This window comes from Oryzias latipes, chromosome 14 (assembly GCF_002234675.1).
Source record: "Oryzias latipes chromosome 14, ASM223467v1".
NCBI lineage: Eukaryota > Metazoa > Chordata > Actinopteri > Beloniformes > Adrianichthyidae > Oryzias > Oryzias latipes.
Genome location: NC_019872.2, coordinates 29100697 through 29122266, shown reverse-complemented (window position 1 = coordinate 29122266; position 21570 = coordinate 29100697). Strand labels below are relative to the sequence as shown.

The following is a 21570-nucleotide window of genomic DNA, read 5'->3' as shown; positions in this document are numbered from 1 at the left end:
ACAAAAAGAGAGACGAGACATGACGTGTCTGCTTTAAACTCAGTTATTTCATCGTAAGGAAAAAAACGTGGTTACAGCACCATGACGATAACCAGAGCCAAATCAAATCTGTTTTTTCTTCCTCCTGAAAAAGTCATTTTAGAGCTAAACTACACCAGATCTAGAAGCTTTACTTCTTCTGTATTTGGAGAAATCCATTTGTTGCTTTTACCCCCAGCGTGGCCAGATTGGATGTTTTAATTGCCCTAATTGGCCGGTTCTGATTCTGAATTTGTGGGCAAAATGTGTCTTGGGAGGGTTTAGGGTTGGCAGAGCGTTTTTTTTAGTTCCTAATTGAAATACATTTCAACCAATCATTTATTAGAATTGGCAGACTAAATATAATTTCCCACTAATAGTCAACTAATTGTTGATTTAAAGGAGCTAGCTAACTGTAGGGGTACACTCTGAGAGAAAACGCCAACGTGGGCAAAATACAAGAAGAGTTACCAAGAAGAGCAGGGAGGAGACAGTGATGTTTGGTTATGGACTGCGCCATCAAAAACAGATGAAAGCAAAGTTCACTGCAAATTTAGCAATAAGGCTATTGGGGCCCGCCTCAGGACCCTCAGGAGCACGCTAAGCGGAGAAGCAGAAAACAAAATATCCTGTTAACCCTTGTTCTATCCTATGACCCCCCCCCTTCCATTGAGGTGTTCTCCCTACCATGACAAAGGTGGATAAAGGTGGAAAGATTTCATGTAATCCATGAACACCAGTGAAGATCACAAATCATTGAAGAAAAAAGGTTCAGAGCACTGTCTAGTGGGTCTAGATGACCCCACTCCCAACGGTAAAGTGCCTAGGATAGCACAAGGGTTACAGTCAAGAATTTGATGTCTTAGTCCCAGCTGCCCTTACAGGTGTCTGCAGGTCAAAGGTCAAACCTGTATGGGACACGCAGGTGGTAGAGCGCTCTCTGAACCCGTAAGGAGAAAATGTTCATGCACATATTTTCTACGTTTGTGCTGCGCGTGACGGGTCATAGTGAACACTACCTGAGGCTAAGTTAAGGGGAAGCAAGTGAGACGCAGGCGTCTTAAGCATTTTCCCCCCAAATCCTTCTGGGTTGTGCGTGATCTGCAGATGCCTGCCACCGAGGCTTCATGTTGGCATCGTTGCGCTCGGTACGCTCTGCTGAATCAAAGAGGCGATTGCAAACTTCTGGTAGAAATGCCTTGATGAACCCACTCTGTCTGAGGTAAACAACAAACAAATAAACATCAACATTACAACATTACAACATTACAAAACATATTCTCATCTTGACCTTTGGAAACCAGAAATGCTCAATCAGCAAAATTGCATCACAGTGATCATGTGATCCTCTGCTCAGTGATTCAAAACCACAGTTTTGGTACAGTAAATGCAAAATGACTGAAGGTTTAAAGAGCTTTAACTATAAACTTTTGGGCATATTTCTATTTAAATGCAGCTTCTGGCTGTTGAGAAATACTCATTTTTGGTCAAGCATGGGATTGAAGAGTTTTTAAAAGATGCACAATCTTTAGAATGAGTTAGAAATGTCTTCCTGAAGAAGCTGATCCTCAAAGCCAACACGTCCTCATCATGAAAGCCGTGGAAGTGGCGACCACACAGAGACAGGAAGTGAACAGCGGCTGCCGGCAGAGCTTTGCCTTCATGACTCCATCAACTCGATGCAAGTTTTCAGTCATCAGTTAATGTCAGTCAGAAAACTCTCATCCGCTGCCTTGAAGGTTCTTCAAGTGGAGAAAAATCCATAAAAGTTTACGAGTGTGGATCTGAAGACGCAGCTGAGCCACAGGAAGCAGATTTCACAGACCAGATCCGATAAACATCTATTGATGAACGGCTTTAATCAGCCTCTGCCCTCGGAAGGACAGAACATCAAAACAGACCAGCAGCAGTCAATGTGATTTCACTGAAAGTGCTTTAGATGAAAAACAGACTTTGAAGGACTTTTTTCATTTAGGAGGAAAATACACAGTTTGAGCGTTAGACCCAACTGCCCTTACGGGTGGATACGGATCAACTCCATACGTGCGACTGACGCTTTACCCCAAAGGTGGTGGACTGAGGGGTTGGATTTCATGTTTTTAAAGCTGGTTTTCTGTCTGATTTATGTTTGAGTCCATTTTAACTGCTTTAAAGTTGGGTTAAGTGAGTTTGTTCTGGAAAATGACAAACCTGGCTGAAAGTTTTCTGTCTGACACAACTTTCACCATCATTTCAGAAAAAGCAAACGCCTTCTTTGTGTTAGTAAGACTTCCAGAGCCGCCAAATGAGACAGAAGTAAATATTGGAGATGATGTGGATGACACTTTAATTATGTTCCCAATGATGCCGTTGAGGGACCAGAATAAGCTGTCAGCGGTTGATGAACTCACTCAAACCTTCCTGTGTGAACAAACCCGTCACTCAGTCACATAAACTCACCGTTATCCTTTAAATACTTCTGACTGCAGCACAAAATAAAGCAATGAATGAATGGTGAAGCTCTTTGGGGTCTTTCGTATTGTTCAGACTTCATGATTCATCTCATTTCAGCTTCTTCTAACCAAACGTGCACCAAACGGAGTCTCATAATCCCTCATGGTCCCTTCGTTTCCTCACAGGTGGATGGAATAAAAAGAGACTCAAAGATCCGGTTTGAGGAGGAGATTTCAGTCCAAATGTGTAAAAGTTGAAACCAGAATAGAAGATTCTGAGGGCTTCCAGATGACAAACATCTTCACACAAATGTGATTCAGAAACATGAACATTTGACACATCTGGGCTTCTGAATGCTGCTGCTCTTCATCACAGACTCAGAAATGTACCCAGAAATTACACAATACCATGTAATGAAGTACGCTGTAAGTACTGTACTGTAAAAGAAAGCGTTACCAAAAATGTTTTCTTGTATTTGTTTATTTTTGTTTAAAATATGTAAAAACATGCTGTTTATTTATTGTAAATGTCGTTATTTTAAATCTCTATATAGATTTGTGCATCACTTCATGTGTGGATTTAGATTTAGGTCTAGTCTGTAAATGGAAAACATCCATCTGTGTTTCTGTCTTGTTTTGTGATTTCTTTAGGATTTCTTTAACCTTTAAATCTCTGTTTTTTTTGTTTGTTTCTGGATTTTTTTGTTCTGTCTTGTGGTAAATAGTTTTCTGATGATTTGTCTCCACGTCTCCTGTATTTACATTCTTCAAAAACTCAATCAACCAAATGAAAAATGTTTTTGCTTTTTCTTAAAACATGTCAGGAGAAATAATTCTTCCTACTTTGGAAATAAACCAGAGCTTTGGTTCAGAAGTCCAAACACACCACAGGGGGGCTGCTGTCAGGCACGGGGGTGTGAGAGTGATCATGTGGCTTTGTTTTGCTGTAATAGAACCATGTTTGGTGCCAAAGGATAAACAGCTTTGACAGTTTTGCTTCATCCATCCATTCATCCATTTCCTCCCCCTCTGCCGGTTCCTGGGGGCCGGAGTCTGAGTGGAGGTGCTGAGGCCTGAGCGACCATGTCCCTTCAGCACATTCTAGCTCTTCTTCTGGTCTTCCTGGTGGTAGGAAATATCCAGAACGCCTCCCAAACGTGACATCTGGGAAACGCGACCATCCTTCCTCACTGAGAGATGGATCAATGAAGGATTGTTTGACCTTTTTGTCTCCGGCTGGTTTCTGTACCCATTCAAGGAGAAATCTGCTGAATCTGGATTTTCAGGAGTCATTTCTCTTCTAACTTCTGCTTTGGTTTGTTTTTTTCTTTCAGGATCACAACAGGAAGTTATAAAGGACCAAACTGCCATCAGGTGGATTCAGCCGCAGGTAAATCACTAACACCAGACCTCACTGAAGAACCGAGCTCCAAATTAAGACTCCAGCCTCTTCCAAACACAAGTTTGTAAAAGATGTTTGAGCGTTTACACTTTGAATCAAATATTTAGGAGGAGTTTAGTGGGAGCAGCCTTCACTGTTCATCATTTGTATAATAGAGACATGGCTGCAGCAGGATGTCTTTCATGTTGCTCCGCTTTTCTTGACACCAACAACTTCATTAAAGTACCATGAGTTTAAACATTTGCCGTTTCCCGCTGACTTGGTTTGGAAACATCGTTGCATGAAAGGGAATTATTAATCACATTTGAGTTTCTCTGACTGCGTCTGAGGGCCGTGCATTAACGGTTGCATCATGACGGCGTGTGAGGCAGAACTGCCTCCTTCGCCTTTGTGTGCCGCCTGACAGGCAGGAGCAGAAACGGGAAAAACCAGCTCCTGATTGGTGGAAGCAGATGTTGGGCGTGGTGTGGATGCGTGGACCGTGACCTTTAGTCCTGCCTCAGCGGGCGGCTCTGAGGTTCCTGCTCTACAATCATCACCCGTCACTTCATCGAAGCAAAGCATTTCTGATGGTTTCAGTTCATGTTTCTCATATTGCAGAATGGGGTTTTCTGTAATTTTAGGAAAATACAAAAAGAAAAAGATAAATAATATTAAGAAAAACAGAAGCGATTCAAACTGAAGGCTTTTTGAAGCAGCAGCCGTTGAAGTGGTTGTTTTCCACGTCAGCTCACAGTATCCTTCGTCAGCTTCAACCTTCTGTTTCAAAGTCTGAATGAAATACGCTGTTTGCCTTTTATGGGAGAAAACATTTCTGTTCTTTTTTTGCGTCCTTAGTGGCTTTTGATTGGCAGCTGGGCGGAGCAATAAAACAAACTGTTGCCTCACTTTGTCCCACTCAGTCGGCTGTTTTTGGAACATTTTTGAGGTGGGTGGAGTTAACTCCAATTTCAAGTGTTTTTTATTGTAGTTCAGAATCTTCTAGACCAGTTTTCTCCAACCGTTTTCAGGCTTTGAACCGATTTAGTGTCAGACAATCTTTTCACGCGTGTCAGACAGAACCGGCCTGTACGAGTCTGAAGTGGAAGCATTTTTCAGCTTCCAGTTTCTCTAAACTTTTGAGGGTAAAGTTTATCCTCCTCTGTAAACATCTGCTTTTAACTTGATTTGAACACTAGATTTCATGGAGGAAGCAACAGAATGTGATTTTAGGTTTTAATGTAACTCAGAACTGTCAAAGTGGAAGAAAAGAAATCAGACGCCAGCCTCAGTCTAAACCGACTTTGAGGTCGTCTGACTTTTTTCGGACGACTTCAAAGTCGGACGAGGCTGACAGATAAATACAAAAAGGTCTCTAAAACTGGTATTTTCTAAATATTATAATAAACATGAATCCACCGTTTGAACAACTTTGTTAGCAGCATTCTGTCACCAAAATGCCCAATTTATGCTGATTTGAATTTTTGCGCTTGCTGACAATTTTTTAATCGCGTGACGTTGTGGTTGATGAGTTTCATGTTCTTTAAGTTCTGTCAAAAGTGACCATAGGAGTGTCCTGGCGTCCTGCACACGCCTGCAGGATGTTAACACAGCAACCCGTCTTAATGGAGTTCACTCCGCCTCCTACTGTACTCCTGCTGTGTCTGAACAAATGACCAGTGAGATGATGAATGGTGCTGTCACTCCCACAGAACACTGCAGTTCTACTTCTAGCAAGAGGGGAATCAATGTAACCCCCCCAGAGACCCAATGTTTTCCCAATCAGCTGCCATGGCATGACAACAACAACAACTCACTGATCCTTCAGGAGCTCCGCTCAGACCCATGTGAGACACACAGATTCCCCTTTAATGACACGTCCACAGCAGGAGCTCATGAGCTTCTGTCAGGTGACGGGACAGATATTGCAGCTTGTCTTCATGTGGTTTAAGTTTTTTAAACTGGGATGAGGGTCAGTCAATCTGAGGTCATGGTTGTTGACTGAAGAAAGGTAGTTTGTCCTCTCTGGGTGGATGGAGCGCTCCTGTCCCAGGTGGAGGAGTTTAGAGTCTTTTTTCAAACTGTTCCCACGCTCTTTTAATTGTGAATATGACGTTTGCCAAAATCTTGCCAAAATCTAAAAACCCCTTGTTGTGGGCAAGGCTGAACGTTGCTGTTCTATTCAGTGACATTAGAGGACCTGTATCCTGCTTTTCCTAGGCCTTTCAGAGCAAGCTATACCCATATATGATCATATACAGTATTACCTTTGGCACACCAAAGAAAGAATATGGGTTATTTTTGCAGCTCGTTGTCCTACTCGGAAGTAAGACGACTGAGGCGCCTTTCGCTCCGTGTGGGTGTCGCCCATTTCATGACATCATCCTAGAGTCAGCCTCAGCAGCGTGTTGGCATTTCGTCATGAAAACAAACAACATCCAAACTTTTCCAAAGATGGATGTGCGTTTTGTGCATATAAAGAGGTTCTGCTAATCACTGCTAGCTCCATGGAGAAAGTGGGCGTGTCTGTTAGCCTGGAGGCGGGGCTGGAAGGGGCCATTACCCACTTTGTGACGTCACAATGTGAGGACCCACTTGTTTTCATGGATTGGGAGGGGCTGCTGCTCAGAGAGCAGGTTTTTAAAAGTAACACTCAGAAATGAGTGAATAGATCAAAATTCCACTTTGGGGATGTTTTTTGTGAGGAATTTGTGAGGTCTTTTAAACTCTCTCCATTCTGTTCTGAGTGTTGAGTTTGTCCATCCAGATGTTCCCCTGAATGTGATGATCCTGACAGTATTAAAACAATTACAATTAAACAAATAAACTTTTTTTTTTTTAAACTTGTCCAGTCCAACAGCTGGGCAGACAGATGAGAGCTGAGGGCCTCTTGTGTTGGACATATTTTACTTTTACAAGAGGGGTTATTCATCTTAAGACAAACCAAAGGTATGTCTGAATAAACCCCTTTTGTAATCGAGGCCAAACTTTATTAATTTTAATTATTTTTGAAATTCTTTTGTGTTGGACCGGACGGAAAAGGAAAGAAGGGAAGAAGAGAGAGGGACGTTAGAGAGAGGGGGGGATGATCATTGGAGGGGGGAGGGGGGTAAAACCATGAAGCAGCATAAAGCAACAAGCTACTGGATGTTTATCATTACGGTAAGGTACAGATAGAAGACAAATCTCAAAGGGGCGGGGCCTGTCCACACACACTCCAATGTTATAAACACACCTGTTAGGTGCAAAAATGTCCACATGTCAACATGTACACAAAACAGATAGTGTTCACACACGCATACTTATGCCTACAAGCCAACTAATGTGAGATATTTCATTCATTCACGCAATTTGTTAGTGCAAAGGTGAGCTAACACCTGTGCTTAGTTGAGTGTTAATGTTCTTCTAAAATGGATGATGGAATGTGGAAAGAAGGAGGGGGAGCAACCAGCCACCCCCACACCCAGACCCCCGCCGCAGCAGCCGCGGCAGCCAGAGGCCCCCAACGCCACGCGGCAGCAGGCAGAGAACAACCGCCCCACGGGTGTCCACGCCTGCCACCCAGGCCCTGGCCAGCGGGGCCGCCATGGGGCCCCCAGAGCCAGAGAGCAGGGAGGCATGGGGGGAAAGAGAGCGCCGCCCCAGCCCAACCAGGAGAGCAGCCCCCCCGCAGCGCCAGGAGGGCCAAACGCCGGGCCCCACCCGAGAGGGGTGCCCACAGCCCCAGACAAGCACCCCATCACCACCCAGGGGGTCCCGGCATCCCCCCGACCCAGCCCAAAGTACGAGCCAGGACCCCCCAAGGGAGACCCGCTCCGCGCTCCAGGCAGCCACCCACCAGGGCCACAGATGGTCCAGAAAGGTGCAAGACAGGGGCCAGCCCCCCCCGCCCAGGAGGGGGGCACCCCAGAGAGAAGTTGGCGACAAGTGGTAGACTGTCCCCCGGTGGTCAAACAGCCCCCCCCCCCCAGTAACGCGCCCAGGACCTCCAGCCCCGGGGCCCCATCCCGACGCGCCGACGCCCCAGGCCCAGCACCACCCACCCCACACAGAAAGGGAGGAGCCAGAACGAGCGACCCCCCCCCCCCACCCCCCCACCCAACCCCCCGGAGCAAGCCCAGGCCCCCACCCCCAAGCGCCGGCCCTGGGAGAGCTCTGGTCAGGCCTCGACGGGACCGAGGCCGCCAACCGGCCGTGGCAACCGCCGATTGCCTCAGCGGAGACCCCGACCCGTCAACCCCCCAAGGTCCCGTACTGAAAAGAAAAAAAAATAAACCATTTTTGAGTCTGTGATGAAGCACAGCAGCATTCAGCTGACAGTAAATCCAAACGTTTGCTTGTCTTGATTTTTCCAGAAGCCTTTCGAGTCGCTTGATGTCACTGACGGATGTCCTGCCCAAAAACAAAACTAGAGAAACATCTGATGAATGAAACAAAACGGCTTGATTTGCCTCATAGACCGTCATCCTATGATAATTCACAAAGATCTTTGTGATTCCAGGAAACTAACTGTGAATGTTTTATTATGAAAGTAATTCTTTATGATTTATGGTTTCTGCCGCTCTGGTCTCATTAAACACGATTCATCCGTGATGATCCTCACTCTGTGAACCAAACCAATGCTTATTTCTGTTCTTCTCAGCTTTCCAGATCCTGTCTCCACTCTCCTCCTGTCCGTTCGCTTTGGTGATCCAGCATGGGAATCATAGAGGTCACATGGCTGCCTGCTTCCTGAAGACCCTCATAAATAAAAATGCTGAAGTACATGCCCCCCTCTGCAGGAGACACTAAAAAAAAATGCTTTTCAGAAATCCTGATTTGGACGATTTTGTTTGCATTTTCAGTTCAGTCAGTGCTTCAGAACTAAACAAGTCAAAGCAATTCTGAGATGTAAGCATATTTTGGTTTTTTAATTTTTCTGAAACAAAATTCAACTCAATTTTTCCCTCCAAGGATTTTTTTTAGAACATTTGGGTGTAATTTATGACAGAACTTCATAACATATGAGGAATACGTTAACATATAAAGACAAATGTAAACCTTTGAAAACATAGCAATTGACGAACATGCATCAGATAAAATAAACTTTTTTTCACATCAAAATAAAGAAGAAACATCTAAATAAGCAAAAATAACTAATGAAATACAAATTTGAGCAGAAACCGTCTGGATCTGAAAGCACCTGCAGGACGGTGGACCAGGTGAACGGACATGAAACAAACAGTGAAAAATGATGACGACTCTGATGAAGACAGAAGACGGCTGTGGAAACATGTCAGGTATGTTAAAACATAACCCGAACCAAGAAGTCAATCAGGAAATGTCTGAGTGTAAAAAGCTGAGCTGGCCACTGGAGGGCAGTGCTGCGCACAGCAAGAGTTGGCACTTTAACTGATCAAGAGTGCTCTTTTAAACAAAATGTCATTTCTGATTCCCAAAGAAAATTCATAGCAGGCTGCATTGGATGCAGTTTATTTTTGCCGATCAATAAACTGCTGATTCCTGAGGGACTGCAGCTTCATAAATCAGCGAGCCGTTTGCCCGGCCAGGAGTCTGCTGAAAATAATCCAGCGTGTGTCTCTGTGTGTGTGACAAATGGGTCTGAGTCGTTTGATGACTAAAATTGACTTTGAAACGAAGATAAACTCATATCTGTGTCTCTTCTGGTACTTCGTTATCCTTTATTTGCTGCCCTTTTTGTTATTTTAGTAGATAAAATTGATAAAATAATTGATAAAAATGTTTTTTATCTCCTGGTTCTCCTTTCCTACAATTGCATCCTCAACCAAATCAATAAAAAGCTCAGACAGGTGTTACTTTCAGGGGCTGGACATTAGTGCAGGTTTTACACAAGACTCGGATTTCTGTTTTTTCATGACCAAAACAAAAGAAAGAAGTATTTCAATTTAACACCACTGTACTGACAGTATTATGATCGCTATAATTCATTCATGCAGACTGGCGGCCCGCATTAAAATTAAACTTTCATATTAAGGCGGGGGCCGCAAAATATCATCTTGGGGGCCGCAAATAGCCTTCGGGCCTCGAGTTTGAGACCCCTGATCTAGACCACCAGCTAAGGCTCCTTCCCTCCCAGAGAGGTGACGTTCCATGTCCCGAGAGCCAAGTTCCATGACCGGGGTTTGGGCCGCCCAGGCACCCGCCTTCGACTGCCACCCAAACCACAATGCACCGGCCCCTTTTGAGGTCTCCTACGGGTGGTGGGCCCATGGGAGAGTGGTCCCACGTCGCTCCTTCAGGCTGTGCCCGACCGGGGCCCCAACAACTCAGTCACCAGGCGCTCGCCTGCGAGCCCCAACCCTGAGCCTGGCTTCAGAGTGGGGCCCCGGTGACGCCAATCCGGGCAACATAATCGGGTCCTTGTTGTTTCCTTTCATCAGGGGGTTCTGATCCGCTCTTATCTGGCTTGTCACCCAGGACCTGTCTGCCATTAGAGACCTTACCAGGGGGTTAAGCCCCAGAAAGCTTAGCTCCTGGGATCATTCAAACTCTCAAACTCCCCCACCACGTTAAGGTGGCGGTTCACGGGGGAGTCTAAACAAACTCGTGTCTGAAAAGCATCCGGACTTGATCCTGCAGATCTAAAAGAAGCAAAGGGAAATGTTTTTACATTTTCTTCTGCAGATAGCCGTCAGAAGTCATTGCTGTTTCCAGGAATCCGCTTGGCATGCTGCATCAGCGCCCAGCTTCACGTTCACTGCAGAGCAGCCGCCGATCATGAGGTTGTCATTGATTGGTGCCACGACAGGGGGGAAAACCATGCTCCACACGCGGGGATTAAAGTGTTTCCGCATGTTCAGGCGCACAGCAGAACCTGTTTAACATGCATCAGTGGTTCATGCTTGATGGGCTCTGATAGGAAGGTGAAAACACGTGCAGCTTCACGGTAATGAAGACACGCTAACATGCACACACGGATATAAAAAGACCCCCCAGTATCTGCACGCGTCCCATGCAGGGCTCCAAGGATGCCTGCCGGAGTTTAACGGGATTATAAACAGGATTGAGACCGCAAGCGACACATGAACACATAGGAGGTCAGTGACGGGCAATGCTTTCATTAAATCACATTTTCCAGAGGATAGACGTGACCCTGAAGAGGAAAAGTGTCTGGAAGGAGAATTTTTCATTGTTTTACAAACAAGACGAGCTGTTTAGTGACCTGCTGGATGTGGTCACTTCACCTCACCTCACTTCAGACCAATTCCTGAGAACTGACTTAAAAACGTTTAAAAGAGCAGAGCGGATTAAAGATGTTTTGTTTAGTTTTTCTGAAAAACAGCTGAGTTTTATTTTTGTTGAAATTGAGGTGAAGTGATTTCTTTTCTACCGGCAGAACCAGACTCAGTAAGAACTACTGTGACTGGTTTGCACAACCTCTCTGTGCAGCAGCATTGTCTGTTCCCCATCGAAGAAGGCACGAGGGCAGCAGCCACCGTCAAGAAAGCAGCAGGAGTCGAAGACATCGTGGTCACTTTTGAAGACCAGCAGAAGATCAACAAGATCAACAGGAACACACCGGACCAAGGAGCTAAAAAACGAAATTGAAGCAAACGAAAAAACTCTGCAGAACCTGCAGGAGGCCAGTGATGACATCACGATGCTGGATGACGACACCACGCTGATTTCATATCACATCGGTGGCGTGTTTGTCAGCCGCTCGCAGAAAGAAACGCAAAAGATGCTGGAGTCTGCAAAGGAGGCGCTAGAGGAGGAGGTCAGAGGCTACGAGGAGAGAGTATCATCGATGCAGCAGGTTCTGAACGGCCTGGAGGTCCAGATCTGTGCCAAATTTGGAGACAACATCAACCTGGAGGCGGATGAGAGCTGAGCTCCAGATGGACTCTGACTGCTGCATCGACACGAACATTTCCTCCTATTTCTGACTCACCACATAGCCAACCAAACATCAAGCCTTTAGAAGAACTACTGTGACTGGTTTTGGTCCAGGAAGACACAAAAAGACAAAAATGAAACAGAAAAACGCTGAAACACTACAGGGGCTGGAACACAGACACAGACATTCATGGAGTGGTGAGGAGGCCAAATGAGGAAAGACGCATGTCTGAAGCAGAAAAACTAAAGGAAGGACTCTGAGAAAACCAAACGAGTCCTGAATATAAAATAGTTTGAGAAAGTAAAGATCTGCCTGCCTCCTGAGCTGGAACAGAGTTGGTTCTACAAGAGAGAAGCCTGACAGCTGAAGGCTCTGCATCCCGTTCTAGTTTAGAATTTTCTACAAAGAATTATATAGTAGGAGTCAGAGTGCAGCGCTCTGTTGATGAAATATAGAATGATGTCATTCTCACAGCAAAATGGAGCTTGAGCTTGATAGTCTGGTTGAATTCATGTTTTTATCAGGTTTAATGAAGTAAAATATTCAGATATCATCAGTGTAGATGTTTCAACGATGCTGACGTGAAACTTCAGGGCACAGGCAACAATAATGCAGAAAATGACCCTCGTCACACACCTGCTCACTCCTTCAGCATATTCTGCTCACCAGTTACTAGAATGTCTTGATGACATTAAGACATGGATGTCATGTAACTTCCTGCACTTAAACCAGGAAAAAACAGAGGTTCTGCTATTTGGTCAAATTGATGTCTCTAAGGCACATGTCGACTTAGGCGTTTTAAATGATCACCTGAAACAGACAGCAACAAGTCTAGGTGTGAAACTGGATAGCAATTTAACTTTTAATGCTCATATAAACTCAGTGGTGAAATCCAGTTTTTTTCACCTGAGACAACTGGCCAAGGTTAAACCTCTCCTCTCCCGCCATGACTTTGAGATTTTAATCCATGCTTTTATTTCACCTCGTTTGGACTACTGTAATGCTCTCTATGTTGGGCTTTCCCAGAAATTACTTGCTCGTTTGCAGTTAGTCCAAAATGCAGCTGCCCGTCTTCTAACTGGTACACGGAAACAAGAACATATCACTCCCATTTTAGCATCTCTTCACTGGCTCCCAGTTCGCTTACGCATTGATTTTAAAATTCTCGTATTTGTTTTTAAATGTCTCCATGGACTCGCCCCAAAATATCTGTCTGACCTGATTCAGGTGTACAATCCCCCCCGCTCCCTTAGGTCAACCAATCAGACACAGCTGGTCGTCTCGAAGACCAGGAGAAAACTGAGAGGTGACCGAGCCTTCTCAGTCTTCGGACCAAAAATCTGGAACGAATTGCCCCTGTACCTCAGACAGATAGACTCACTCAGTATTTTTAAATCTGCTCTTAAAACATATTTTTTCACTTTGGCTTTTAACTGAGTTGGAATCCAGACCTATTTTATGTGTTTTATGCTTTATATTTTCATGTGCTTTTATTAATTTTTGTATTGTTCAGCACTTTGGTGAACCTTGTTCTGTTTAAAGTGCTTTATAAATAAAGTTGAGTTGAGTTGAGTTGAGTTCAGGTGTCAAGCAGGCATTTCAGCCATACCGTATTTAAAGACTTTACAGTTCAAAACAAAATGGTTTATGAAGACACCACATATTCATCTGTAAGACAAGTTAACCCCCCTCAAAAGCTTTAGCTCTGGGGTTTACATTCATGACGGTCGCATGACGGCCTATAGGCGTTTTCCTCCGAGTCAGAATCAACTGATTCACGGTGATCACGTGAACGGTTGAAGATAGGTCAAAGGGCGAGGGTTATTTAGGCCACGCGGAGGGTTAAGACTTCGTCTCAACTGTGATAACTGATAAACGGTCAACCCTGTACTATTTTCATGTTTTTAGATACATTTTATTTAATTGTGTATTTATTTAAATTGTTGTTGTTGTTTTAACTGTTTATTGTGTTTTATACTGTATAAATGCTGTGCGGCGACCTTGAGTGCCCAGAAAGGCGCCTTATAAATAAAATGTATTATTATATTATTATTATACTAGAAATGCAAGTGTCCCACACAAAATATTAAGGTCACAGACCGCTCAGTGTCCCTGCAGAGAAAATGTTCCTTTTGTCCTGGGGGCATTCTGCAGGCGACAGAACAACCTTGTGAACACTCACACAACACATAAGGGTAAGCAGGTGAGACAATCAGAGTGTAGTTTTTGTGGACATCCTTTGGACACAAATTCATCACGTGCACACCTCGCACGTGATGCATTTGTGTGCGTCACTAAGGATCCAGTTCTTACTAATGACTGCAGTGTGGCTTAACCTTCGTGCTGTCCTAGGCACTTTAACATTGGGAGTTGGGTCATCTAGACCCACTAGACAGTGCTCTGAACCTTTTTTCTTCAATGATTTGTGATCTTCACTGGTGTCCATGGATTACATGAAATCTTTCCACCTTTATCCACCTTTGTCATGGTAGGGAGAACACCTCAATGGAAGGGTGGGGGGGGTCATCTAAGATAGCACAAGGGTTAAGGAAACATGTAGCTGCATGTAAATTCCATGAGCCTTACTGATACATCACGATGCATTTAGCACACGCATGACAATGGTATGTTCTATTTTCATTAATCCTTTGAGGTCTCCGAACGAGCCTCAGGAGAACTGAAAGACTCACCTGTGCTCCCCTTAGGATGTGGCCACTCCTCTCTACGACCCTCCACCAACCTGGACAACCCACAGACCTGCAGCACCTGTAGGGATAAACCCCCCCTCTACAGGTACATGTGACTCAAGCTTTAGCTACAGATGAAGTAAAGGATTCTTTCAAGTTCTACTGAGCTCCATCACACAGTGGTTTTTCTGTTGCAATGCATTTCCTTCATTGGTTCAATTCAATTCTTTTTTTTTATTTCAAACATAAATGAAAATAAACACAAGAGTTTAAAATAGACAGATAAAACAGGACAGTGTGCTTGAAAAGGAGTGGGTTGAAGATAAATCATGCATTTGTGTCTTAGATTGTAACTCCCATCTCTGTCCTTGAATATTTGTTGTAAGTTTATTGGAAGTAAGTATTTCTGGCTTTATACATGATGATTGCTGTTTTAAGTTTCACTAGTTCCCATAATTTCAATAAACCCGACTTTAAAAATAGTGGGTTTGTCTGTGTCCCATAATTCACTCCATGAACTATTCAAACAGCTTTTTTTTGTTAGACGTACAAACACTGTAGATTTGTTTTATAAGTATTTCCCCAAACTCCTACACTATACTGTAAATGTGGTAGTATTATGGATGAATATAGTAAACGTGCTTTGTGAGCGTATGACGCGTTTTTCCCAACACTGCTATACTTTTAGCCAGTTTAGCTCTGACCTGCTTTATTTGTGGCTTCCAACTTATTTTGTCGTCCATAATTACTCTGAGGAACTCAATTTCAGTCACTCTCTCCAGAACATGATTATCAATAACAACTTCTATTTCTAAATCTGCAGGAATGTGACAATTTCAAAAAATTATGAATTACCGTAATTTCCGGACTATAAGCCGCTACTTTTTTCCTGCACTTACAGCCCTGCGGCTTATTCAGTGACGCGGCTAATTTATGGATTTAATTGGCGACCGCCATGTACGTACTTTCAGACTCAGTGTATGGTTTGAATTCTCTATCCAACTCCAAGCAACAAGTCATTTATTTTTCAACACACCTCTTAGCAGCCAAACAGCATGGATGTCACTTCAGGTCTTAGACACTTCAGTCATGGTTCAACAAAACGAAACACGCATGCCCGGCCGCATCCCAGAATCCTTTGGTGCCATTAGACCCAACGTTCACGTGATCGCCATTACAGTATGATGCAGCTTTCAAGTTAAAAGCAATCGTTAAAAGCAGCGTAAAAAAATCCACCATCACCAACGGGTTTGGAAAAGCCGGTCAGCTGCGTGACGGAGAGAACAGCGCATGCTCAGGAGAGAATTTACCTCTGAGTCACAGTGACTCGGCTGGCTGCATGTAAATATGTGAGAATAACATCAGCCTTCATTTTGTCGGGACACGACTGGAAACACAAATCCACGTGATCGTTTTTACGGTTTCTAAGGACTGAGCGGAATTTTGCATTGAAAAGCTCACAGCCTCCGTGTGAGCTGGAGACATGTTCTCCTGCTGCTCGATCACATAGAGCTGCGGGGCCGATGGCAGTCTGATGGCTCCCACACGTAACAACTCATCCGCCCCTCATACACAAAACGTACAGTATTAAGTCCGCTTGCTCTGCACAGACACGATTTGCTCGGCCCTGCGGCGCAATGGGGACGAAGCGCTCCTCCTTGGAGCTGCCCTGGCAAGGGGTGTCAGAGAAGATAGGAAGGGGAGACAAAGAGCCCGCTTGGCAACAGTGTTTGTTTGGAAGGAAACTTCTGAGAAACGCGCCGCGCTGAGGCGCGCGCTTTTCAGTCGCCGCTGCTTTATTTTACTGGTGTATTTTTTTAACCAGCCCTGTTACTCCCATAACGCTGCCGCGACCCAATCGGAAGGAGAGATGCTCTCCCGTTCGCCCCTCCATCCACTGCTGCTCATTCTTAAACACGTACAACAGTGTGGCGAGCCGGGTTAGACCCGCCTTTAGCCCCTAAGACTCATGGGAAATGGGGGATCGCGGATGTAAATTTCCTCATCATAACTGAGGGATGTAATGTTGATTATATGGTTACTGTTTGTAATTTTATGTATGATACCCAGATTGTCAATCAAGTAAAAAAAAAAAAACATAACTGAGGAACTTGTGAACAGAATAGAGGTCCATGCTGTTTGGCAGATGTGGGTGTATTCAAATACATGAGCCTGAGGCAAAGCTGTCCCCTCCCTCAGTGTGCTAATGAATTGCGCTCAGTCTGGGAGTCAGGATGTGATTTGTCAGGCTGACCATGTTGCGTAATGCATGCGGCTTGTACACTGAAGCGGCTTGTGTATGATCAAAAGAAGTTAAACCCGTGAAAGTGGATGGGTGCGGCTTGTAATCGGGTGCGCTCTATAGTCCAGAAATTACGGTAGGTTTGTTAACACTGAGTGTTCATAATCCATTCAACTCTTATTTGCTTTAACAATTTTTTGAATAACATCTTTAGACTTTTTGAGCATCTTTATTGTTTTAATGTTCAATTGTTTGTCTTGCTCTTCACACAGACATGAATCTGTGGTCCATCACTGCACCAAACGGCAGCTGTGTTACAGATGTTCTCTGTTCTCGCTCAGCTTTCACACAGAAAACCGCTCTTGTCTGGTCTGTTCCTCTCATCTGCCCTGGTCTGAGCTTTGACAATTCTATCTGAGCGTCCTCCAGCATGAATTATTGATGAACCATGCAACCTCTGAGCGGAGAGGATTTACCTTAATTGAGCAATGCTCTTCTGTACAACTCCTCCTGTTCTTGTCAGGATCAGTGAGGATGGAGAAAGAAAAGAAAACAAGGTAATTTGTGGGGCATCAAAGCAGGGCTTTAATTTAGTGTTAGCTGTTATTCCCTTGGTGGCAGAGCAATGATTGACTGAGCTGAAAGCCATTAACAGCATCTACCCCCTCTGATAAACAATTAGAGAGCATCAGTCCATTCAGCCTCACAATGCGTTGATGGAGGTCAACACAAAAGCTGTTGATTCATGGAAAGATGGTTTTGTGTGTGATGCTATCTGTTGCACTTAACACTTCAGAGAATTTTGGTGGAACAAAAAGAAAGCATTTCAGACGAGACACCTTTAAGAAATCCATTTACCATGGTTGAACGGTTAGTTAAATACTCAGTCCCAACTGTTCTTACGGGTGGATACAGAATGGTCCAACATGTAGAAGACAGGTTACCCCCACAAAACATCAAGGTCAAAGGCCACTCTGTGAATCTGTCGAGAGAAAATGTTCATCACTGCAGGCGACAGGTGGCAGTGATGTCAGTTAGCATAAGGTAGGTGAGACGCAAGCATGTCGTACAGACCCCCCCCCAAATCCTGCAGACTGAACAAGGAGCCCGCTAGTGCTGTTCATGTGACACATGCCTGCTCCTTGCTGCAGCCTAACTGTTAGAAATGAGGAAATTAGACAGAGTGTAGTTTGTGTGAACATCCCTACGGGCGTCCTGCACTGGCACATCCCGGGTCAGTAAGGACCCCGTACTCTTACCTTAACTACAGTGTGGCATAAGGACAGCATCACTCGTACCTCACAAGTGTGCGTTACTTCTATTAGTCTTACGAATGCCCTAACCACACGCACAACAATGGTACATTCCATTTTCCTGACGTTCCTTGAGGTAGTTGCATGTGCCTCAAGGCAATTTCAAGACACACCAGTGGTCCCCTTCATAATAATACTGGATTACATGTATCTGCACTTTTCTCGACGCTCAAAGTTCTTACAATGTGTCCATTCTTCAGAGTGGGAATCAAACTACCAACCCTCCAGTCATTGGCTGATCTACTCAACCATATGAGCCACTACCGCTCCTGCAATGCAGCTGCTCCTCTACGACCCCCCACCACCCAAAAGCCCACAGTACCTGTACAGGTCGACACCTGTACTGGAGCACGTGACCAAAGCTTAACTGAAATGAAGTTCCTACAGAAATTCCATTTACTCAACAGATTGGAAACAAGAAAAATCTTTAAACTGTATTGTCTTTATTTCATTTGTTCTCCAGAAGTTTCTAAGTGGATCAGAAGATTTAAGTGGGGTTGTCTTTCCTCAAACAACGTTCACACCGCTCAAGCGACCACTTCCAATAGAAAGTCTATGTAAACATGTCATGGCGGGTTCTGGGATTCCTTGTTTAAACCTCACACTGTGAAAAAAAACTCCATATTTTCCACCCATTCAACATTTTGCAGCAAACCTCTTCCAACTGTAGCCGGTAGACTTGCTCTAGTAAAGAGTTGAAAAAGAACAACAATAAGAGGCCCCTCCCTGCTTGTGCAGTGTGAACACCGTGGACTAAATGTATGTTCAAGAACCACATATATTCAAATGCACGTTGCAGTCCCAACGTCTTTTACTTTCTGTTCTGTAACACTTCTGTCCTGTTGTGGGTAAACCCAGCATTTATACTTTTGTACTTCTGAAAGGAAAAGGCATTTAGAGTCTGTCTTACAAGGATTCATGGGAAGCCCTTATATTATTAAGAAACACGTTAAGGAATATAGTTGTAACTACATCCATAATTTGGAACACGCATATCTACTAGAAACATTTGTAATTGACACAAGAATACACGAATATCCAAGAATCCTGATAAGAAGTGACACTAACATGCAGCATTCGCATTCATATTATGGGATGCACAAAGAGCAGTACCAGAAGCGTTTTTATACAGACGTACATTAGATCAAGTTCCAATATGCTAAGAAAACAAAGCTTTTTACATGTTGAGGCTTTGGTTGAATTGAGTTTCTTTTGAAACGGAACTAAAAAAATCATGAAGGAAGGAATTTACCTTTGACTTTCAAGGTTAAAAGTTTTTATTTTTAACCGTTCAGGATGTTTGACTGAAGGATTTCCAGCATTTTAAGGGCGTTTGTTTCTTTGGCAAACGATCAATACTGGATAAACACATACTCTTACTGTTTTTATTGCACCTCTAAAAAAGAGAATGTTTTGTGTTGGTCACCACAATGTTCTCCCTTCACGGTATGTAATCTGCTCTTTCAATGCAACAACAAAGGAAAACAAAGAGGATAATGAGATTGCATACGAAACAATTCGGACTCCAACCCGGTCCTGTGGGAGACACAAAGGCAGGTAAACAGTTCAATGCGTTCACAGAGAGAGAAGCGGCCCAGCGAGCCGCCGGCGGGAAAGCAAACAGCCACGCGGCGGCTGCTCCTCCAGCATTCACTGAATCAACAGCAGGGCGGGGTTGAAAAAGCCAACCTGGGGTGATGGAACATGAGAACCCAGTGGGTTTCCCTCAGGTTCTGTGGTTCTGGTCTTTATGGTTAGCTAGAGAGTCGTGGCTGAGGATGCAAACTTTTATTTTAATTAAATAAAAGGACAAATTTGACCTCATAAAGGACAAATGCATCAGATAAATTTAGACAAGCCTGTTTGCTCAGGGCAAATAACCATTTAGATGTTCATGTAGAGAGAATTTATTTTATCTTAACGTTTTAAAAATAAAGGTAAAGTAGGATCAGTGGACCGGTTTGCCTTCTGGGATGTAAATCTGAGGGCTCCTGTCCTCTGTGAGCGACCATAACCTCTGTTCTTCCTTTGTGAGCTCTGTAGCTTCAGCATTTCCTGTTTTTCTTCATTCATTTTTCACTTGTTATTGTGAAACCTCCGTTCCTCCATGCTGACCGGCATTGATTTTTCAAAAACGATAGTCTCTCTATAGCTCTGCCTCTACTGCTTCTTGCAGAGCTAAAGAAAAACACAACAGCAGCTCAAAAGCAACAGATACAACTGTGACACAACACGGAGCAGCAGTTCAATCCATCATAACAGGAAACCATTTCCATTATCTGACTGTTTTTTTTATCCAACAAACATCTTTTAGTGTCTCCAGGATCTTCACAGATTCACTTCCTGCAGTGTTGTGCTGGTTGACTGCTCCTAATGTTGACATTAGGATTCCAGCTTTACCTTCACTTTAACATCACCTGATGTTTAAACAAGTATATTGTCTTTGACCCAAATGCAAAACACTGAGGCAAAGTCAGGGTCTGCCTCAACAATCTGAAGAAAAACTAACTTTGCATGTTCCTGTATTGCACATTTTATGTTAGAATCATTCGTGACACTTAATCAATCCCAGTTTTTTTATTTAATTGTCTGCAGTTTTGGCTCATGGTGTCTAAAAAACTACACAACCCACAGTGACCCCCCGATGCATTAAAGATTGAAATGAAAAAATAAAACTGAAGCAGAAACACTGGAAATCTACTGAAAGACTGACCAAAAGCAACTGTGGATGGCTTAGAGGAAGCCACAAACTTTAAATTCTGTGCAACTTTAAAGACCCACTCCAATGAGAATTTTGTTTTTGTTTTTTTTAAAATGTTCTTGTGGCACTTTTCTGATATTGGAAGACAAACAGTACAGTCCAGAAGTTTGGACACACCTTCTCATTCAAAGAGTTTTCTTTATTTTCATGACTATGAAAATTGTAGATTCAAGCTGAAGGCATGATAAGTGAAGGTGACAGTGGTGCCTGTGGTAATTGGAGCACTGGGGGCAGTAACCCCCAAGCTGGAGGAGTGGCTACAACAGATACCTGGAAAGACCTCAGACCTCTCAGTCCAGAAAAGAACAGGAACAGCTAAGATACTGCAGGACCCTCAAGCTCCCAGGCCTCTGGTAAAGGACCCCAGCTTGGAGGAGAAACCGGAAGGGTGAGAGAGGATTTTTTTTTTTATTATATATATATTTTTTTGTTTGTTTTCTTGATGCATGAAGATTTATGTAAAAAACAAAGTTCCAAATTGTCTGTGTTGTTGATTGAAAAAGAAAATACTTAAACAATCTTTAACCTTTTTACGTATAATAAGCATTTAAAAAGTAGAACTAATGATGACAAACAGCAGTGGTTATGCTCAGTTCCTTCATAGACTTTAGTGTTGATGTTCATTGCAAATACATCCTCTGTGTGCATTAATTTTGTGGAGCTTTTATGGTCTTCCCATATTTTAATAGCAACAGTTGCTGAAAATAACTCAATATCCCTTCAAAAGTTCAGTCTCAGTATATTTCATAAATGAGATACTTCTGAAAATCATGTAGAGTTTTATTAGTTATAAACATCTTTTATTATATTGTTTCAATTAACCAAGTTTGATGCAGGAGGATGATTCACTCTCAACGTTTAAAAAAAAAACAAAAAAA

General features: G+C 43.6%; 1 pseudogene; it reads left to right on the top strand.

Moving 5' to 3' along the window:
• The first annotated feature begins 9064 nt into the window (after nucleotides 1–9064).
• On the top strand, nucleotides 9065–12628 carry LOC101171432 (annotated as a pseudogene).
• The last annotated feature ends 8942 nt before the right edge of the window (nucleotides 12629–21570 follow it).